This window comes from Aristolochia californica, unplaced genomic scaffold (assembly GCF_029961685.1).
Source record: "Aristolochia californica isolate CCGP_79_NKW_82.1479 unplaced genomic scaffold, dmAriCali1.0.hap1 SCAF_3, whole genome shotgun sequence".
Taxonomy (NCBI): Eukaryota; Viridiplantae; Streptophyta; class Magnoliopsida; order Piperales; family Aristolochiaceae; genus Aristolochia; species Aristolochia californica.
The window spans coordinates 22,293,544-22,313,021 of record NW_027181992.1 but is presented as its reverse complement, the minus strand read 5'-3'; the positions used below and the strand labels follow the sequence as shown (position 1 = coordinate 22,313,021).

At 44.1% G+C, this 19,478-nt stretch overlaps 1 pseudogene; it reads left to right on the top strand.

Annotated features, from left to right (window-relative positions):
• Positions 1-1,792: 1,792 nt before the first annotated feature.
• Positions 1,793-19,478, top strand: part of LOC137959466 (solute carrier family 40 member 1-like) — a 38,069-nt pseudogene continuing 20,383 nt past the window's right edge.

The following is a 19,478-nucleotide window of genomic DNA, read 5'->3' as shown; positions in this document are numbered from 1 at the left end:
GGTCTAGTTCATTAGGGGAATTGTTGAATTTAGGATCCCTTTTCCATGATCAAAAACAAGATGAAGAAGAAAGAAAAAAGAGTAAAGGGGAGGAAAGCTCACGGTAGAGAAGAAAAAAATAAAAAGGAGAAGAGTGAGTTGTGCCAAGCAAGGAGAGGGAGAGAGAGAACCAACTCGGGATTGAATGTGTGACTTTATTAATTTCGACTTACAAGACTTCTATTTATAGTAGAGGAGGAGGTAGAGTCCTTATACAACTTATCATTCAATCCTAATTACATTCCAACTCTAGCTCTTCAATATAAGTCTATTTAAACTAAACAACTTGAAGACTAACATGAGTAGAACTAGGAGTCCTTAATGATTCACGTGAGGGGAATGGATAAGCCAGCTCGTAGCCTTATCCTTGTGGGCCCTCGTGATCTCCCAGCGCACCTTGATAAGAGTGCCAGCTTGTGAGATCTTTGTGAGTCCCACTTGATCTTCAAGTTCATGCTTCCTTAACTCGTGCTTGCTTTGGGAGAGGACTCTTCTTGGTGTCCCACATCCTCTAGGACTCTTCTTGATGACCTACGTCCTTATGGTGAGTCCCACCAGCTTGAACACCATGGTGGGTCCCACATTATAATACTCCCCCTCAAGCTAGATGCCCAGCTTGGTGCATATGGTAGACATAATCTTGTGAGTGACTGGTTTGGTGAGGATGTCACCAACTTGATTGTGTGATGATATGTGCTTCAGGGATAAGAGACCAGCTTTGAATTTTTCTCATATAAAGTGGCAATCTCCCTCAATGTGCTTTGTCCTCTCATGGAAGACTGGATTCGATGTGATATGTATTGCTTCTTGGTTACCATAGTATAGATCCATTGGAGCTTCTTTATAAAATCCCAATTCAGTGATAAGAGATCTTATCCATAAGAGTTCACTTACAGTGTGTGCCATGGCTCTGTATTTTGTTTCTGCACTTGACCATGCTACTGCATTTTGTTTTTTACTTTTCCACGTAACTAGATTTCCTCCAACCATAGTGCAAAAACCAGAAGTAGATTTTCTGTCATCTGGGGATCCAGCCTAGTCTACATCCACGAATCCCTCAATGTTGTAGTGGCCATGTTTTTTATAGAGGAGCCCCCTTCTAGGAGCCCCTTTAAGATAACGTAGTATCCTCTCAAGAGCTTGCCAATGACTAAGTTGTGGCTTGCGCATGTACTGACTTACCACACTTACTGCATATGAAATGTCTGGCGTCGTTACACATAAGTAAATAAGTCATCCCACTAACCTTTGATATTTGCCAATATCTACATCTTCTCCAGTGCTTCCACATAATTTTGTATTTGCATCCATAGGAGTGTCTACCGGTTTGCATCCCATCATACCTGTTTCTTCTAGTAGATCAAAGGCATATTTTCTTTGGGATAGAATAATCTGTTATGGACTCAATAGGAATTAATAAATGTGGTTTTCAAGTTTCATGTAATTTATTTTGGTGTGATTTTGTTTTGGTTTGGTTTACAATTTATTTGGCTTGAAACAGTGACCCAAGGATCTGAAGTGTATTTAGCATCCTCAACCCTATTTAAGGGGATGGCTAGGTTAATGAAAGGTAGCGATTGAATTAGCAAATTAGCCTAGAGTAAATTAGAGTAACAGGTTGAGAGCTCCTTCAACCTCTCCCCCTTTTCCCCCAAATCCCCTTTCCTATTTTCTTCTTATATCACTCCATCAATCTATCCCTATGTCAAGCAAAGCAATGAAAGGGAGAGAAGAGAGGAGGGTGACAAGATCCATGGCTCGTGAGGATCCTAACAATGTGGTATCAAACAGGTCCACCCTTGGTGACTCTTCTCCAAAGGACATACGTCAAGTGCTTTCAGATCTTCAACAAAGATCCATGTATCAAGGAGCTGAAATTACAAACATCCATAATATATTGCACATGCTGGAATCTTCTCTCCAAACCGTCATCCACCAGCTTGCAGCACTTCAATCGGCAGCGCCACCACCAGCTACAAACTCTCAACCACCGGCAGCAAACCACCCACACTTCACGCCACCACCACCACAACCACCACTGCGCTCACAAACTGTTCCTATGGCTGCTCACGCACATGGGCCAACTATAGTTCCCAGGTACTTTAAACTCAGTTTTCCTACATATGATGGCTCAAAGGATCCTTTACTTTGGTTCACGAAATGTGAGCAATTTTTCTATCATCAACAAACGTTGGATGTGGACAAGATCACGTTGGCCGCTGTTATGGACTCTATAGCATCACGAGTTACCAACAGGCGTAGGAATTAATGAATGTGTTTTTCAATTTCCATGTAATTGTTTCTTGGTTTGGTTTTGTTTTTGGTTTGGGTTGGTTTAGCATTTATTGGTTTGAACCATTGACCCAAGAGGTCTTTAGGGTTTTGGACGTCCTCCACCCTATTTAAGGGGATAGCTAGGGTAATGAGAATTATCAATTGAGTTCACTTTAGTTAACGTAATTTAGATAAATAGGTCAAGAGCTCCTTCAAGCTCTCTTCCATTTTTTCCCCAATTCTCCTTTCCGAAATTCAATTCCCTTCAACCCCTCATTCCATCTCAACGTCAAGCAAGGTAATGGAAGGAAGAGAAGAGAGGAGGGTGACAAGATCCATGGCTCGTGAGAATCCTAACAACGTGGTATCAGACAGGTCCACCCTCGGTGATTCCTCTTCTCCAGAGGACATACGTCAAGTCCTTTCAAAACTTCAACAACGATCCACTCTTCAAGGTACTGAAATATCTCACATCAATACTACCTTACAAACTCTGGAATCATCTCTACAAACCATCCTCCGACAACTTGCTGCACTTCAAGCACCAACGCCACCACCAGCAACCAATTTTCAACCACAACCAGTTCCCCACCAACAATTCACGCCACCACCAAATCCACCCCTGCGCCAACCAATGGGTTCAATGACCACTCACGCACAAGGACCATCAACGGTTCCCAGGTACTTTAAACTTAACTTTCCTACATATGATGGCTCTAAAGATCCTTTACTGTGATTCACAAAATGTGAACAATTCTTCAATCATCAACAAACGGTGGAAATGGACAAGGTTACTTTGGCTGCCTACCACATGCTCAATGAAGCGCTCATGTGGTTCCATCACTACCGAAATGTCCATTCCATTCAGGATTAATTGCACTTTAAACATGCTTGCCAGTTGAGGTTCGGACCTCCAGCTAGCAGCAACCCAGTGGGGGAATTGATCAACTACAAACAGACCAGCACCTTAGAAGTTTACCAAAAAACGTTCCAAGAAAGGTTGGCCAGAGCTAGTGAATTTGTTCCTCCTCACCTACATGTTCAGATTTTTAATGCTAGATTGACAGAGGCAGTCAGATTGGAAGTGGAATTACTTGGTCAGACGAATTTGGACTCAACAATGAATTATGCCAGAGTTGTGGAACACAAACAGAGAGTTCTAAAAGAGTCTTTACAAATAAAACCATTTTGGCAAAACAGAATACAGGGTACTGCATCTGGTCCACGTTTTGGGTCCTTTGCCCCTAACCGAGCAAATCAGGCTACTAGTGTGCCTCCACACTCTATGCCACATAAATTTTTGACTAAATAGGAAATGGATGCTCGAAAGGCAAAGGGCCTATGTTTTAATTGTGACGAACAATTCCTGCCTGTAAACGTTTATTCAGTATTGAATTGTTGGAAGAAGATTCAGAAGAGCTTCTTGAAAATGAAATTGTTGAAGAGGTACAACAAGAAGCAAAGCTCTCCCTCCATGCCATGCATGGCCTACGTAGTTCTAATACCATGCAGGTAAAGGCCAGGTTACATCATCTCATGCTACTTGCTTTAGTTGACTCGGGCAGCACACATAATTTTATCAGTGAACCAGCCGCGCAACAATTGGGATTGGAAATTCAACAACAAAGGGGACTCTTAGTTTCAGTGGCCAATGGGGCCAAAATGGCTAGTGTGGGGTTATGTGCTAACACCCCTTTCACCATTGAGGGGCATTCCTTTCAGGCAGATTTACTAGTCATTCCATTGGCTGGATTTGATTTGGTGCTTGGGGTCAAATGGCTCCAGTTATTAGGACCGATATTATGGGACTTTCAGGCTCGAACTATGACATTTTCAGCACCACAGGGCCAGATTACATTACAAGGCATTGTGGCACAGGTCCCTAACGCACTTCACACTTTGCATATTCAACACACGGGTGATGATCAGTTAGCTCCTTTACTTACAGCATTTGCGGATTTATTTAATGACCCTACAAGTCTACCACCAGTGCGTCATTGCGATCACCGCATTCATTTAATGTTGGGAACTGATCCAGTAGTGGTGCGGCCTTATCGTTACCTGCATATCCAGAAAGATGAAATAGAATGACAGTGCATGCATATGCTCGCTCAGGGTGTGATCTAGCCCAGTCGATCTCCTTTCTCCTCACCAGTGTTACTTGTACATAAAAAAGATAAATCTTCGAGATTTTGTGTTGACTATAGGCAACTCAACTTGCACACAGTTAAGGACAAGTTCCCCATTCCAGTCGTGGACGAGTTTCTGGATGAGTTACATGGTGCTACAATTTTTACCAAATTAGATTTGAAATCGGGCTATCATCAAATACGAGTTCACCAGGCGGATGTGGAGAAGACTGCCTTCCGCACACATCACGGTCATTTAGAGTTCCTTGTCATGCCCTTCGGTCTCTCCAATACACCATCCACCTTTTAGGCCCTCATGAATGAGGTCTTTTCATCACTTCTGTGCCACTATGTGTTAGTCTTTTTTTATGACATTCTGGTCTACAGCAAAAATTGGGAAGAACATCTCCACCATCTCCATCAGGTATTTACCATTCTACTCTCTCATCATTTGGTTTTGAATAAATCAAAATGTTCTATGGGTACATCTGAGGTGGCATATTTGGGCCACGTCATATCAGCTGTGGGTGTGAAAGTTGACCAGAGCAAGATACAGGCAGTTACAGATTGGCCGGTTCCCACTTCCACCACAGCATTAAAGGGATTTTTGGGCTTAGCGGGATATTATAGAAAATTTATCCAATCTTATGGCCAGATAGCAGCACCACTCAACAACCTGCTAAAAAAAATGCCTTCCACTGGTCTTCTTTAGCAGAACAAGCCTTTAACCTGTTAAAGGAGGCCTTAGCCTCAGCGACAGTCCTACAATTACCAAATTTTGAGGCAGAATTTGTGGTTGAATGTGATGCCTTCGGGGGAGGTATAGGGGCAGTGTTACAACAATTGGGACACCCTATTGCTTATTTCAGCCGTCAGTTGGGACAACACCACCATAAGTTAGCTGCATATGAGAGGGAATTGATTGGGTTAGCCAAGGTTGTCCAACATTGGCGACCTTATCTTTGGGGTTGACCATTTCTCATTCGTATAGATCATTGCAGCCTCAGGTATCTTCTTGAACAACGCCTCACCACTTCCCCACAACAGCATTGGTTAACTAAACTCATGGGCTTCAATTTTACGGTTCATTATAAGCCAGGTAGTTCGAATTTGGGGGTTGATGCCTTATCACGTTGGGATATTTCCGCCACTCAAATTTATGCTATCAGTCACCCACATGCACTGCTATTAGATTCTATTCGTGAGGAAGTACATCAATATCCGGATGTCATGTCATTATATCAGGATATTCAACGGGGACAGCTGCTCCTCATTGGACGATTTAGGATCGTCTCATTCTCTACAAAAATAGGATCTTTTTGCATAATACATCCCCACTTCTTCACACCATCCTGTCCTCTATCCATGATAGCACACATGAGGGTCGACAAAAAACAGATTTCCGAATTAGTCGGGACTTTTACTGGAAGGGTATGAAGAGCACAATTGCTGATTATGTAGCTGCTTGTCAGATTTGTCAAAGAAACAAGGCCGAATCTTTAAGTCTGGCCGGCCTACTGCAACCTCTGCAACTACCATCTCAAATCTGGTCTGATATTTCCATGGACTTCATTGCTGGACTTCCCATTTCATCAGATAAATCGGTGATATTCATCGTCGTTGATCGGTTTTCAAAACATGGGCACTTCTTTGCTTTGGCGCATCCATATACTGCTGCTCAGGTCGCTCAATTATTTATGGACAACATTGTTCGATTACATGGAGTTCCCTCATCCATTATCAGTGACAGGGATGCCATTTTTACCAGTCTCTTTTGGAAGGAATTATTCAAATTACAGGGCACCCAATTGGCATTTTCGTCTGCCTATCATCCACAAACGGACGACCAAACAGAGGTTGTCAATCGCACGATTGAAATGTATCTTCGTTGTTTTGTGGGGGACGCACCTAGAAGATGGGTAAAATGGCTTTCATGGGCAGAATTTTGCTATAACACATCTTACCACACAGCACTGGGTACTACTCCTTTCAGTGTAGTTTATGGCAGAGATCCACCTCGTTTGTTACCATATGAACCGGGGGCATCCAAAGTCGTCACTTTGGACCAAGCATTAGCTGAACGAGACACTATGCTCACTGAGGTACGTACACATCTATAGGAGGCCCAACACTCTGTGAAACGCTTTTATGATAAGAAGCACCGGGAGGCATCTTATTGCCCTGGAGACTATGTGTGGTTAAAGCTTCAACACTACCGCCAGCTGTCCCTGAGTGCAGCCAAGCGCCATAAGCTGTCTCCAAAATATTATGATCCATTTCTGATATTGGACCAAATTGGGCCCGTGGCATACCGCTTGCAGCTACCACCGGAAGCAAAGATCCACAATGTATTTCACGTCTCCCAATTGAAGCCCTTCCAGGGTGACTCGCCCCTACTGCACACTCCACTGCTGCCACTACATGAGGGTAGAGTCCTTTCTATTCCGGCTCAGGTAATACAAGTATGCCACATTCAAGGGGATTGGGAAATTCTAGTCCAGTGGGCAGATGCCGATCCCAGTGACACCACATGGGAGCCGTTATCAGCATTTTGACTTTTCTATCCTTCCTTCGAGCTTGAGGACAAGCTCTTTCTCCAGGAGTGGGGTGATGTTATGGACTCTATAGCATCACTAGTTACCAACAGGCGTAGGAATTAATGAATGTGTTTTTCAATTTCCATGTAATTGTTTCTTGGTTTGGTTTTGTCTTTGGTTTGGGTTGGTTTGGCATTTATTGGTTTGAACCATTGACCCAAGAGGTCTTTAGGGTTTTGGACGTCCTCCACCCTATTTAAGGGGACGGCTAGGGTAATGAGAATTATCAATTGAGTTCACTTTAGTTAACGTAATTTAGATAAATAGGTCAAGAGCTCCTTCAAGCTCTCTTCCATTTTTTCCCCAATTCTCCTTTCCGAAATTCAATTCCCTTCAACCCCTCATTCCATCTCAATGTCAAGCAAGGTAATGGAAGGAAGAGAAGAGAGGAGGGTGACAAGATCCATGGCTCGTGAGGATCCTAACAGCCACCTACCACCTGCTTGATGAAGCCCTCATGTGGTTCCATCACTACCGAAATGTCCATTTGACTCAGGATTGGCTAAATTTTAAACATGCTTGCCAGATGAGGTTTGGACCTCCAACTAGTAGCAACCCAGTGGAGGAATTGATCAACTATAAATAAACTAGCACTTTAGAATTTTACCAGAAAACATTTCAGGAAAGGTTGGCCCGCGCGAGTGAATTTTTTCCTCCTCACCTGCATGTTCAGATTTTTAATGTGGGCTTGACCGAGTCATTTTGATAGGAAGTGGAATTACTTGGTCCTACAGACTTGGACTCAGCCATGAATTATGCCAGGGCTATGGAACAAAAACAAAGAGTTCTGAGGGAATCATTAGGCCAAAAACCCTTTTGGACCAATAGACTATCGGGTCCTGCACCTGGGCCATGTTTTGGCTCTTCAGCCCCTAACCGTGTAGAGCTGTCTACAAATGTGCGCCCCCCCCCCCCCCCCCCCCCCCCCCCCCCCCCCCCCCATCCCGCAATCTTCCACATAAATTCTTGACTAAAGAGGAAATGGAGGCAAGAAAGGCCAAGGGCCTCTATTTTAATTGTGATGAACAATTTCTCCCAGGACATACCTTTTCAGTATAGAACTTTGGGAAGAGGGTTTAGAAGTGCTTCCTGAAGTTGATATTGTTGAAGAGGAACAACAAGAACCAGAGCTCTCCCTCCATGCCATGCATGGCCTGCGTAGTTCTAATACCCTGCAGGTAAAGGCCAAGTTACACCATGTTATGGACTCAATAACATCACGAGTTACCAGCAGGCATAGGAATTAATTAATGTGGTTTTCAATTTTCATGTAATTGATTTTGGTTTGGTTTGGTTTAGAATTTATTTGGCTTGAACTAGTGACCCAAGGGTCTGAATTGTTTTTGGCATCCTCAACCCTATTTAAGGGGACGGCTAGGTTGATGAAAGGTAGCGATTGAGTTATAATTTAGTCTAGAGTAATTTAGATAACAGGTCGAGAGCTCCTTCAAGCTCTTCCCAGTTTTCCCCCAATTCCCCTTTCCGAAATTCTTTCTTCATCACTCCTTCAATCTACATCGACGTCAAGCAAGGCAATGGAAGAAAGAGAAGAGAGGAGGGTGGCAAGATCCATGGCTCGTCAGAATCCGAACAACATGGTATCAAATAGGTGCACCCTCGGCGACTCCTCTTCTCCAGAGGACATACTTCAAGTGCTTTCAGATCTTCAACAAAGGTCCACTCTTCAAGGTGATGAAATTACTAACATCCATAATACAATGCACACGCTAGAATCATCTCTCTAAACTGTCATCTGCCAGCTTGCTGCACTTCAATCGCCAGTGCCACCACCAGAAACCAACTTTCAACCACCGACAGCACATCACCCACACTTCATGCCACCACCACCTCCACCACTACGCCAACAACTTGTTCCCATGGCTGCTCACGAACAGGGACCAACTACGGTTCCCAGGTACTTTAAACTCAACTTTCCTACATATGATGGATCTAAAGATCCTTTACTTTGGTTCACAAAATGTGAGCAATTTTTCTATCATCAACAAATGGTGGATGTGGACAAAGGTCACACTGGCCACCTACCACCTGCTCGATGAAGCGCTCATGTGGTTCCATCACTACCAAAATGTCCATTCCACTCAGGATTGGCTACATTTTAAACATGCTTTCCAGATGAGGTTTGGACCTCCAGCTAGTAGCAACCCAGTGGGGGAATTGATCAACTATAAACAGACTGACACTTTAGAATTGTACCAGAAAAAATTTCAAGAAAGGTTGGCTCGAGCAAGTGAATTTGTTCCTCCTCACCTACATGTTCAGATTTTTAATGCAGGCTTGACTGAGGTGGTTTGATTGGAAGTAGAATTACTTGGTCCGATATATTTGGACTCAGCCATGAATTATGCCAGAGCTGTGGGACAGAAACAAAGAGTTCTGAGGGAATCATTAGGCTGAAAACCATTTTGGATCAACAGACTACTGGGTACTGCACCTGGACCACGTTTTGGCTCCTCTGCCCCTAATTGTGCAGACCAGTCGACAAGTGTGCCCCCCCCCCCCCCCCCCCCCCCCCCCTCAATCTTCCACGTAAATTCTTGACTAAACAGGAAATGGAGGCAAGAAAGGCCAAGGGCCTCTGTTTTAGTTGTGATGAATAATATCTCCCAGGACATACCTGTAAATGATTATTCAGTATTGAACTTTGGGAAGAAGGTCCAGAAGAGCCTCCTGAAACTGATTTGGTTGAAGAGGAACAACAAGACCCATCGCTCTCCCTCCATGCCATGCATGGCATGCATAGTTCTAATACCATGCAGGTAAAGGCCAATTTACACCATCTCTTGTTACTTGCTTTAGTTGATTCTGGCAGCACACATAATTTTATCAGTGAGCCCGCAGCGAAACAATTGGGATTAGAAATTCAACAACAAAAGGGTCTCTCGGTTTCAGTGGGCAATGGGGCTAAAATTGCCAGTGTGGGGTTATGTGCCAACACCCCTTTTACCATTGAGGGACATTCATTTAAGGCAGACTTACTGGTTATTCCTTTGGCTGGATTTGATTTGATGCTCGGGGTAAAATGGCTTCAGTTATTAGGCCCTATATTGTGGGACTTTCAGGCTCGAACTATGACATTTACTGCACAACAGGGCAAGATTACATTACAGGGTATTACGACACAGGTGCCTAACGCACTTCACACTTTAAAAATTCAGAACACTGGTGAATGTAAGTTAGCTCCATTACTTACAACATTTTTGGATTTATTTAATGACCCTATTGGTCTACCACCAGTGCGTCACTGTGATCACCGCATTCGTTTGAAGTTGGGAACCAATCCAGTGGTGGTACGCCCTTATCATTACCCACATATATAGAAAGATGAAATTGAAAGACAATGCCTGAATATGCTCGCTCAGGGAGTTATCCAGCCCAGTAAGTCTCCCTTCTCATAATCTATTTTACTGGTGCGCAAAAAGGATAAATCATGGAGGTTTTGTGTCGACTATAGGCAACTCAATTTGCAAACAATTAAAGAAAAGTTTCCATCCCAGTAGTGGACGAGTTGCTGGATGAATTACATGGTGCTACAATTTTTACCAAGTTAGATTTGAAATAGGGCTATCATCAAATTAGAGTTCACCCTGCAGATGTGGAGAAGACTACGTTCCGCATGCACCATGATCATTTTGAGTTCCTTGTCATGCCTTTCGGTCTCTCCAATGCTCCCTCCACCTTCCAGGCCGTCATGAATAAGGTGTTTTCCTCACTTCTGCAGCACTATGTGTTAGTATTTTTCGATGACATCTTGGTCTACAGCAAAAATTGGGTCGAACATCTCCAACACCTCCATCAGGTATTTACCATTCTATGCTTCCATCATTTGGTTTTGAATAAATCCAAATGTTCTATGGGCACCTCAGAAGTGGCATATTTGGGCCATGTTATATCAGTTGTGGGCGTGAAGGTTGACCAGAGTAAGATCCAAGCAGTCACAGATTGGCCTCCTCCCACCTCCCTTACCACATTAAGGGGATTTTTTGGCCTAGCGGGATACTACAGAAAATTTATCCGTTCTTATGGCCAGATAGCAGCACCATTCAACAACCTTCTCCAGAAACATGCATTCAACTGGTCTTCCTCAGCGGATCAGGCCTTTTAGCTGTTAAAGGAGGCCTTAGCCTCAGTGCCTATAGTACAACTACCATATTTTGATGAAGGCTTTGTGGTGGAATGTGATGCATCTAGTGGATGTATTGGTGCAGTGTTACGACAATTGGGACACCCACAAGTTAGTTTCATATGAGAGGGAACTGATTGGGTTAGCCAAGGCTGTCCAACATTGTCGGCCTTATCTCTGGGGATGACCATTTCTCATTCATACAGATCATTGCAGCCTGAAGTATCTTCTTGAACAACGCTTCACCACATCACCACACCAACATTGGTTGACTAAACTCATGGGCTTTGATTTTACAGTTCAATATAAGCCAGGCAGTTTGAATTTGGGGGCTGATGCTTTGTCTCATCGGGACATTCCGGAACCACATGTTTATGCTATTTGCAACCCACGTTGACTTTTGTTGGATTCTATTCGAGAGGAGACACATCAATATCCAGAACTTATTTCATTATATCAGGATATTCAGCAAGGACAACAGCTCATCATTGGATGATTAAGGATCGTCTTATCCTATACAAAAACAAGCTTTTTATGCATCACACGTCCCCACTTCTTTACACCATTCTGTTTTCTATCCATGATAGCACACATGAGGGTCGACAAAAAACATATTTCCAAATCAATCGGGAATTTTATTGGAGGGGCATGAAGTGCACGATTGCTGAGTATGTAGCTGCTTGTCAGATTTGTCAACGAAACAAGGCCAAATCATTAAGTCTTGCCGGCCTACTACAACCGCTGCAGCTATCATCTCAAATCTGGTCTGACATTTCAATGGACTTCATTGATGGCCTTCCCTCTTCATCAAGTAAATCAGTGATACTAGTTGTGGTTGACCATTTTTCAAAATATGGTCACTTCATTGCTTTGGTGCATCCATATACTGCTACTCATGTAGCTCAGTTATTTATGGACCACATTGTCCAATTACACGGGATTCCAGCATCCATTATCAGTGACAGGGATGCCATTTTTACCTGTACCTTTTGGAAAGAATTATTCAAGTTACAGGGCACCCAATAGGCATTCTCTTCTGCATATCATCCATAAACTAACGGACAAACTGAGGTCATCAATCGTATGATTGAAATGTATCTTCGTTGTTTTGTGGGGGACTCACCTAAACAGTGGGTTAAGTGGCTTTCCTGGTCAGAATTTTGCTATAATACCTCTTACCACAACGCACTGAGAACTACTTCTTTTAGTGTAGTTTATGGCAGTGATCCACCTCATTTGTTATCCTATGAACCAAGGGCATCCAAAGTCATCATTTTGGATCAAGCGTTAGCTGAAAGAGACGCTATGCTCATTGAGGTCCGTACTCATCTCCAGGAGGCCCAGCACTCTATGAAACTCTATTATGATAAGAAGCACCGTGAGGTATATTATTCACCAGAAGATTATGTGTGGTTAAAGCTCCAACACTACCGCCAGTTGTCACTAATTGCCTCCAAGCACCATAAGCTTTCTCCGAAATATTATGGTCCATTTCAGGTGTCCGACCAAATTGGCCCCGTGGCCTATCGCTTGCAGCTACCACCCGAGGCAAAGATACATAATGTATTTCACGTATCCCAACTGAAGTCGTTCCAGGGCAACTCGCCTTTACTGCACACCCATCTGCCGCCACTCCATGAAGGCCAAGTCCTTTCTACTCCAACTCAGGTATTGAAAGCACACCACATTCAAGGTGATTGGAAAATTCTCGTACAGTGGGTAGATGCAGACCCCAGTGACACTACATGGGAGCCCTTATCAGCATTTTGAATTCTCTACCCTTCCTTCGAGCTTGAGGATAAGCTCTTTCTCCAAGAGGGGAGGTGATGTTATGGACTCAATAGCATCACGAGTTACCAGCAGGCGTAGGAATTATTTAATGTGGTTTTCTGTTAAGCACCTAGCCAATACTACCCAAAAGACTGGCCTGTTAGGAGCGGAAGACATAGGTACTTAACCCAGAACCATAACATCACACCCCACCTTCACGAGCCGACGACCACGATGGCACAACGACACTGGCCCAACCTCAGCATCGCAATAGCGACGTGACCTACCAGTATTTTAATCCAACCTTTGCGCAAGATGCAGTGGCACTGACCCAAAAGCTGCGCGACCTACCAGTATTTAAATCCAGCCTCTGCACCATTTCCAGGAATCGAACTCACGACCTAGTCAAAGCTCTGATACCAAGATGTTAGGTTCTTCCCGAGCCATGGATCGAGTCACCCTTCTTTCCTCTCTTCCCTCCATGGATGCTCTTGACACTGGAAGAGAACTCTTGTTTCTAGAATGTGGAATGATGGAAATCAAATAGAACGAATGAGCTTTGAAGGAAGCTCAACCTGGACCTCAGAGGGAGAATCCGACCTAGACCACTGTGGGAGAATCTGACCTATTTAATCTAATTTTCTCAATACTTTATTTCTCCTTCCCTTGATGTCCCCCTAAATAGGGTTGAGGATGGAATTACAAAGGTGACCCATAGGCCAAGTGGTTCACGCCACATTACATCTAAACCAACGCAAAGTAAACCAAACCAAACAAAATAAACCAAACCAAATGAAATAACATGAAAAGTAAATTGACATAATTTAATTCCTATGCCTATGGATAACTCGTGATGCTATGGAGTCCATAAAATCACCCCCCTCCTGGAGAAAGAGCTTGTCCTGAAGCTCGAAGTATGGGTAGAGGGTGCGAAACGCAGCTAATGGCTTCCATGTCGTGTCATAGGGATCAACATCTGCCCATTGCAGTAGGATCTCCCAATCACCCTGAATGCGACGAGCCTATAATACCTATGCTGGAGTAGAAAGGACATGTCCCTCATGTAGTGGGGGCAGCGGTGTGTGTAGCAAGGGAGAATCACCTTGGAAGGCCTTCAGTTGGGAGACATGAAACACATTGGGAATCCTGGCCTCTGGCAAAAGCTGCAAGTGGTAGGCAACTGTACCAATGTGGTCCATAACCTGAAAGGGACCATAATATTTCAGAGAGAGCTTGTGGCATTTGGAGGCTGTCAGTGATAGCTGCCTGTAGTGTTGGAGACGCAACCACTCATAATCTCCTGGAGAAAAGAAGACTTTCCGGTGCTTCTTGTCATAATACAACTTCAAAGATTGTTGTGCCTCTTGGAGATGAGTATGCACCTCAATGAGGAAGGTGTCTCTTTTGGCTAATGCTTGGTCCAAAGTGGCAACTTTAGAGGCCCCTGGTTCATATGATAAAAGGCAAGGCGGTTCTCTACCATATACCACCTTGAATGGGGTTGTGCCGAGTGCGCCGTGGTAGGAGGTGTTGTAACAGAATTCAGCCTAGGCGAGCCACTTAACCCACCTTTTAGGTGAGTCCCCCCAAGACACAGCGAAGATACATTTCAATTGTTCTATTAATGACCTCTGTCTGACCATCAGTCTGAAGATGGTAGGTTGAAGAGAAGGCTCACATTGTGCTCTGCAGCTTGAAGAGTTCTTTCCAGAAGGTACTTGTAAAGATTGCATCCCTATCACTGGTAATGGAATTAGGCATCCCATGTAAGTGGACAATGTTATCCATAAAGAGCTAAGCGACCTGAGCTGCAGTGTAAGGATACGCCAAAGGGATGACGTGCCCATACTTTGAGAAATGATCCACCACTACAAAGATAACAGATTTGCCCGACGAAGAGGGAAGTCCGTCTATGAAGTCCATAGAAATATCAGACCAGACCTGTGACGGTAGCTGAAGTGGTTGGAGAAACCTAGATGGACTTAATGTTTTAGCTTTATTCCATTGACAAGTCTGACAAGCCGCCACATAATCGGCTATACTATGCTTCATGCCCCTCCAACAAAATTCCGGACTGATCCAAAAATATGTTTTTTGTCGGCCCTCATTTGTACTGTCATGGAAGGAGGCTAAAATGCTATGAATCAGAGGGGATGTGTGGTGTAGAAAAATTAAATTTTGTTTTTGTAGAGGACCAGATTGTCCTTAACCCTCTAATGGTTTGCCGTTGTCCCTTGCTGGATGTCATGACATAAAGCTATAATTTCCGGGTACTGTTGTGCCTCTTCCCGTATAGAATCCAACAAGAAAACTCTGGGCTGACTGATGGCATGTAATTGCGGCTCTGGAATGTCCTGGCGAGATAAAGCATCAACCCCTACATTCAAACTCTCCGATTTATACTTTATCGTAAAGTCAAACCCCATAGGTTTACTTAACCAATGTTGCTGCAGAGAGGTAGTGAGGCGCGGCTCAAGCAGATTCTTGAGGCTACAATGGTCAATGCGAATAAAAAATGAACGTCCCCAGAGATAAGGCCGCCAATGCTGTATAGTTTTCGCCAATCCGATCAATTCCCTCTCATAAGCTGCTAAATGGTGGTGTTGTCCAAGTTGGTGGCTAAAATAAGCAATCGGGTGGCCCAATTGGTGCAACACTGCACCAATACCACCCCTGAAGCATCACATTCCACTACAAAGGACTCATCAAAGTCGGGTAGCTGCAATGCTAGGGCGGATGATAAGGTCTCTTTCAACTGCAGAAAGGACTGAGCTGCTGTCTCTGACCAGGTAAAGGCATTTTTCTTGAGGAGGTTGTTGAGCGGAGCGGCAATCTGGCCATAGCTACAAATAAAATTTCTATAATACCCAGCTAGGCCCAAAAATCCCCTTAAGGCTGTAATTGATGTCGGAGGCCAATCTGTGACGGCCTGTATCTTACTCTGGTCTACTTTCACCCCCACTGCTGAAATAACGTGGCCCAAGTATGCCACTTCTGACGTTCCCATAGAACATTTGGACCGATTTAAAACCAAATAAAATACCTGGTGAAGGTGCTGAAGTTGTTCTTCCCAACTGTTGCTATAGACCAAAATATCGTCAAAAAATACCAATACATATGTCCTCAAGAGAGAGGAAAATACCTCATTGATGAGGGCCTGGAAGGTGGAAAGCCCATTTGAGAGACCAAATGGCACTACGAGGAACTCGAAATGGCCGTGATGCGTGCGGAATGCTATTTTCTCCACATCTGATGGGTGAACTCGGATTTGATGATAGCCAAATTTCAAATCGAGTTTGGTAAAAATAGTAGCTCCATGTAGCTCATCTAGCAACTCATCCACCACTGGGATGGGAAATTTATCTTTAATAGTATGGGCATTGAGTTGCCTTTAATCCATACAAAACCTACATGACTTATCATGCTTGCGGACCAGCAATACTGGTGAGGAAAAAGGAGACCTGCTGGTCTGAATAATACCCTGGGCTAGCATCTTCTGGCACTACCTTTCAATCTCATCCTTCTGTAAGTGGGGGTAACGATAAGGATGCACCACGACAGGCTCAGTGCCCATTTTCAAATGGATACGGTGATCACAGTGCCTAATTGGTGGTAAAGCAGTAGGATCCTGAAAGATATCCTCAAATTCTATAAGTAAGTGAGATAACTTACAGTTGGCCGTGGATTGGACTTGAACAACCTGTAGTGCACAGGGCACTGGTGCTTGTGTGCCATGCAATATAATCTGATGTTGATCCTCTATAATGGACATGGTCAGAGCTTGGAAATCTCATAGTATTGGCCCCGACAGTTGTAGCCATTTAATTCCCAGTACCAAATCAAATCCTGAAAGTGAAATCACCATGAAATCTTCAATAAATGCATGTCCCTCAATATCAAAGTGTGCGGCTGGAGATATGTCCACACTAGTAATATTAGCCCCATTCACTACATCTACGAAAAGGCCAATCTGTTGCTGGACTACTAACCCAAGTTGTTCTGCCGCCGGCTGACTGATGAAATTATGTGTACTGCCAGAGTCAACTAAAGCCAGTAACTGTAGATGATGTAACGGGGCTTTAACCTATATTGTACTAGAACTGCGTAGACCAGTCATGGCATGAAGGGAAATCTCTGGACCCTCTTGGTGTGTCTCCACAATCTCCTCCTCAGGTAGTATGTCATCACCATCCTCCCACATACATATATTGAATAATCGTTTGCATTTGTGACAATGACATATTGTTCATCATACTTAAAACAGTGGCCCTTGGCCTTTCTTTGATCCATTTCCTGTCAGTTGAGTTTTTTGCAGTAAGGAGCAGGTGGAGCCGAATTAGAGATGTGTGGGCGTGGGGCTCCACTATCTCTAGAATGTGGAGGTCCATAATAAGGGGTTGGTGCTGAGGCATTGTGCTTTCCTGGCCAAGCTGGTTTTCTGACCAGTGACTCCTTTAGAACACGCTGCTTGTGCTCAATTGCCCTGGATAAATTCATAGCATGGTCCAAATCTATAGGACCATGTAATTCAACTTCCAGTCTCAGAGCTTCTGTCAAACCCACAGTAAAAATATGAACATACTGTGTGTGACTGACAAACTGGTTTGCTTGGGCTAACATTTCCTGGAAGGTCTTTTGGTACACCTCTAGTGATCCGGTTTGTTTGTAATTGATTAATTCACCCAATGGATTGCTACTAGCTGGAAGACCAAATCTCATCATGCAAGACTGCCTAAAGGTTGCCCAATCCTGAACCAATTGGTCATTTCGGAATTGGTGGTACCATAGAAGCGCTTCATCGAGCATGTAGTAGGCGGCCAAATAAAATTTCTCATCCGCAAGTGTTTCTTAATGATAAAAGAACTGATCACACTTGGCTAACCAAATCAAAGGGTCCTTAGACCCATCATAAGTAGGAAAGTCAAGTTTTAAATACTTGGGAATAGTATTTGGTCCTTGAATGGCAGGCCCCAGATGGGGATGGTGTTGACGCATTGGTGGTTGTGGGGGAGGTGGTGGGTGGAATTGATGGTGGTCGGCCGATGGAGAGTAGGCAGCTGGTGGTTGTGCTCGTGTACCATTGTCCTCTTGTTGTCGGAGGAGAGCTTGGATGGTAGCATCCATTGATTTTATGGCTTTATGGAAGTCAGTGGTTGTCTGACGCACCTCTTCTAGGGATTGAACCTGAAGGTCTGTCCTCTGCCTATTATCTTCGAATAATTGCCTCAAATCCTCAGGGGAAGAGGAATTCCCAAGGGTGGCTGTTTGATACCAAATGTTATGCACCTAGCCAATACTACCCAAAAGACCGGCCGGTTAGGAGAGGAAGACATAGGTACTTAACCCAGGACCAAGAGAAAGAGCTTGTCCTCAAGCTCGAAGTAGGGGTAGAGGGTGCAGAACACAGCCATTGGCTCCCATGTTGTGTCATTGGGATCCGCATCAGCCCATTGGACTAGGATCTCCCAATCACCCTGAATGCAATGAGCCTGTAATACCTATGCTGGAGTAGAAAGGACACGTCCCTCATGTAGTGGGTGTAGAGGTGTGTGCAGCAAGGGAGAGTCACCTTGGAAGACCTTCAGTTGGGAGACATGAAACACATTGTGAATCTTGGCCTCTGGCGGAAGCTGCAAGCGGTAGGCAACTGTACCAATGCGGTCCATAACCTGAAAGGGACTATAATACTTCGGAGAGACCTTGTGGCATTTGGAGGCTATCAACAACAGCTGCCTGTACTGTTGGAGCCACTGCCATACATAATCTCCTGGAGAAAAGAAGACTTCCCGGTGATTCTTGTCAAAATACAACTTCATAGTATGTTGAGCCTCCTGGAGATGAGTACGCACCTCGGTGAGCAAAGTGCCTCTTTCGGCTAATGCTTGCACGGAAATGATGACCTTGGAGGCACCCGGTTCATATGATAAAAGGTTGGGCGGGTCTCTACCATATACTACCTTGAATGGGGTTGTTCCGAGTGCGCTGTGGTAGGAGGTGTTGTAACATAATTCAGCCCAGGCGAGCCACTTAACCCACCAATTAGGTGAGTCCCCCATGAAACAACGAAGATACATCTCAATTGTCCTATTGACAACATATATCTGCCTATCTGTCTGCGGATGGTATGCTGAAGAGAATGCTAACGTTGTGCCCTGCAGCTTGAATAGTTCTTTCCAGAATGTACTGGTAAAGATGGCATCCATGTCACTGGTAATGGAATTAGGCATCCCATGTAAGCGTACAATATTATCCATAAAGAGTTGAGCGACGTGAGCTGCAGTGTAAGGATGCGCCAGAGGGATGAAGTGACAATACTTTGAGAAACGATCAACCACTACAAAGATAATGGATTTGCCTGACGAAGAGGGAAGTCCATCTATGAAGTCATGGAAATATCAAACCAGACCTATGACGGTAGCTGAAGTGGTTGGATCAACCTAGGTGCACTTAATGATTCAGCTTTATTCCTTTGACAAATCTGACAAGCCGCCACATAATCGACTATACTGCGCTTCATGCCCCTCCAAT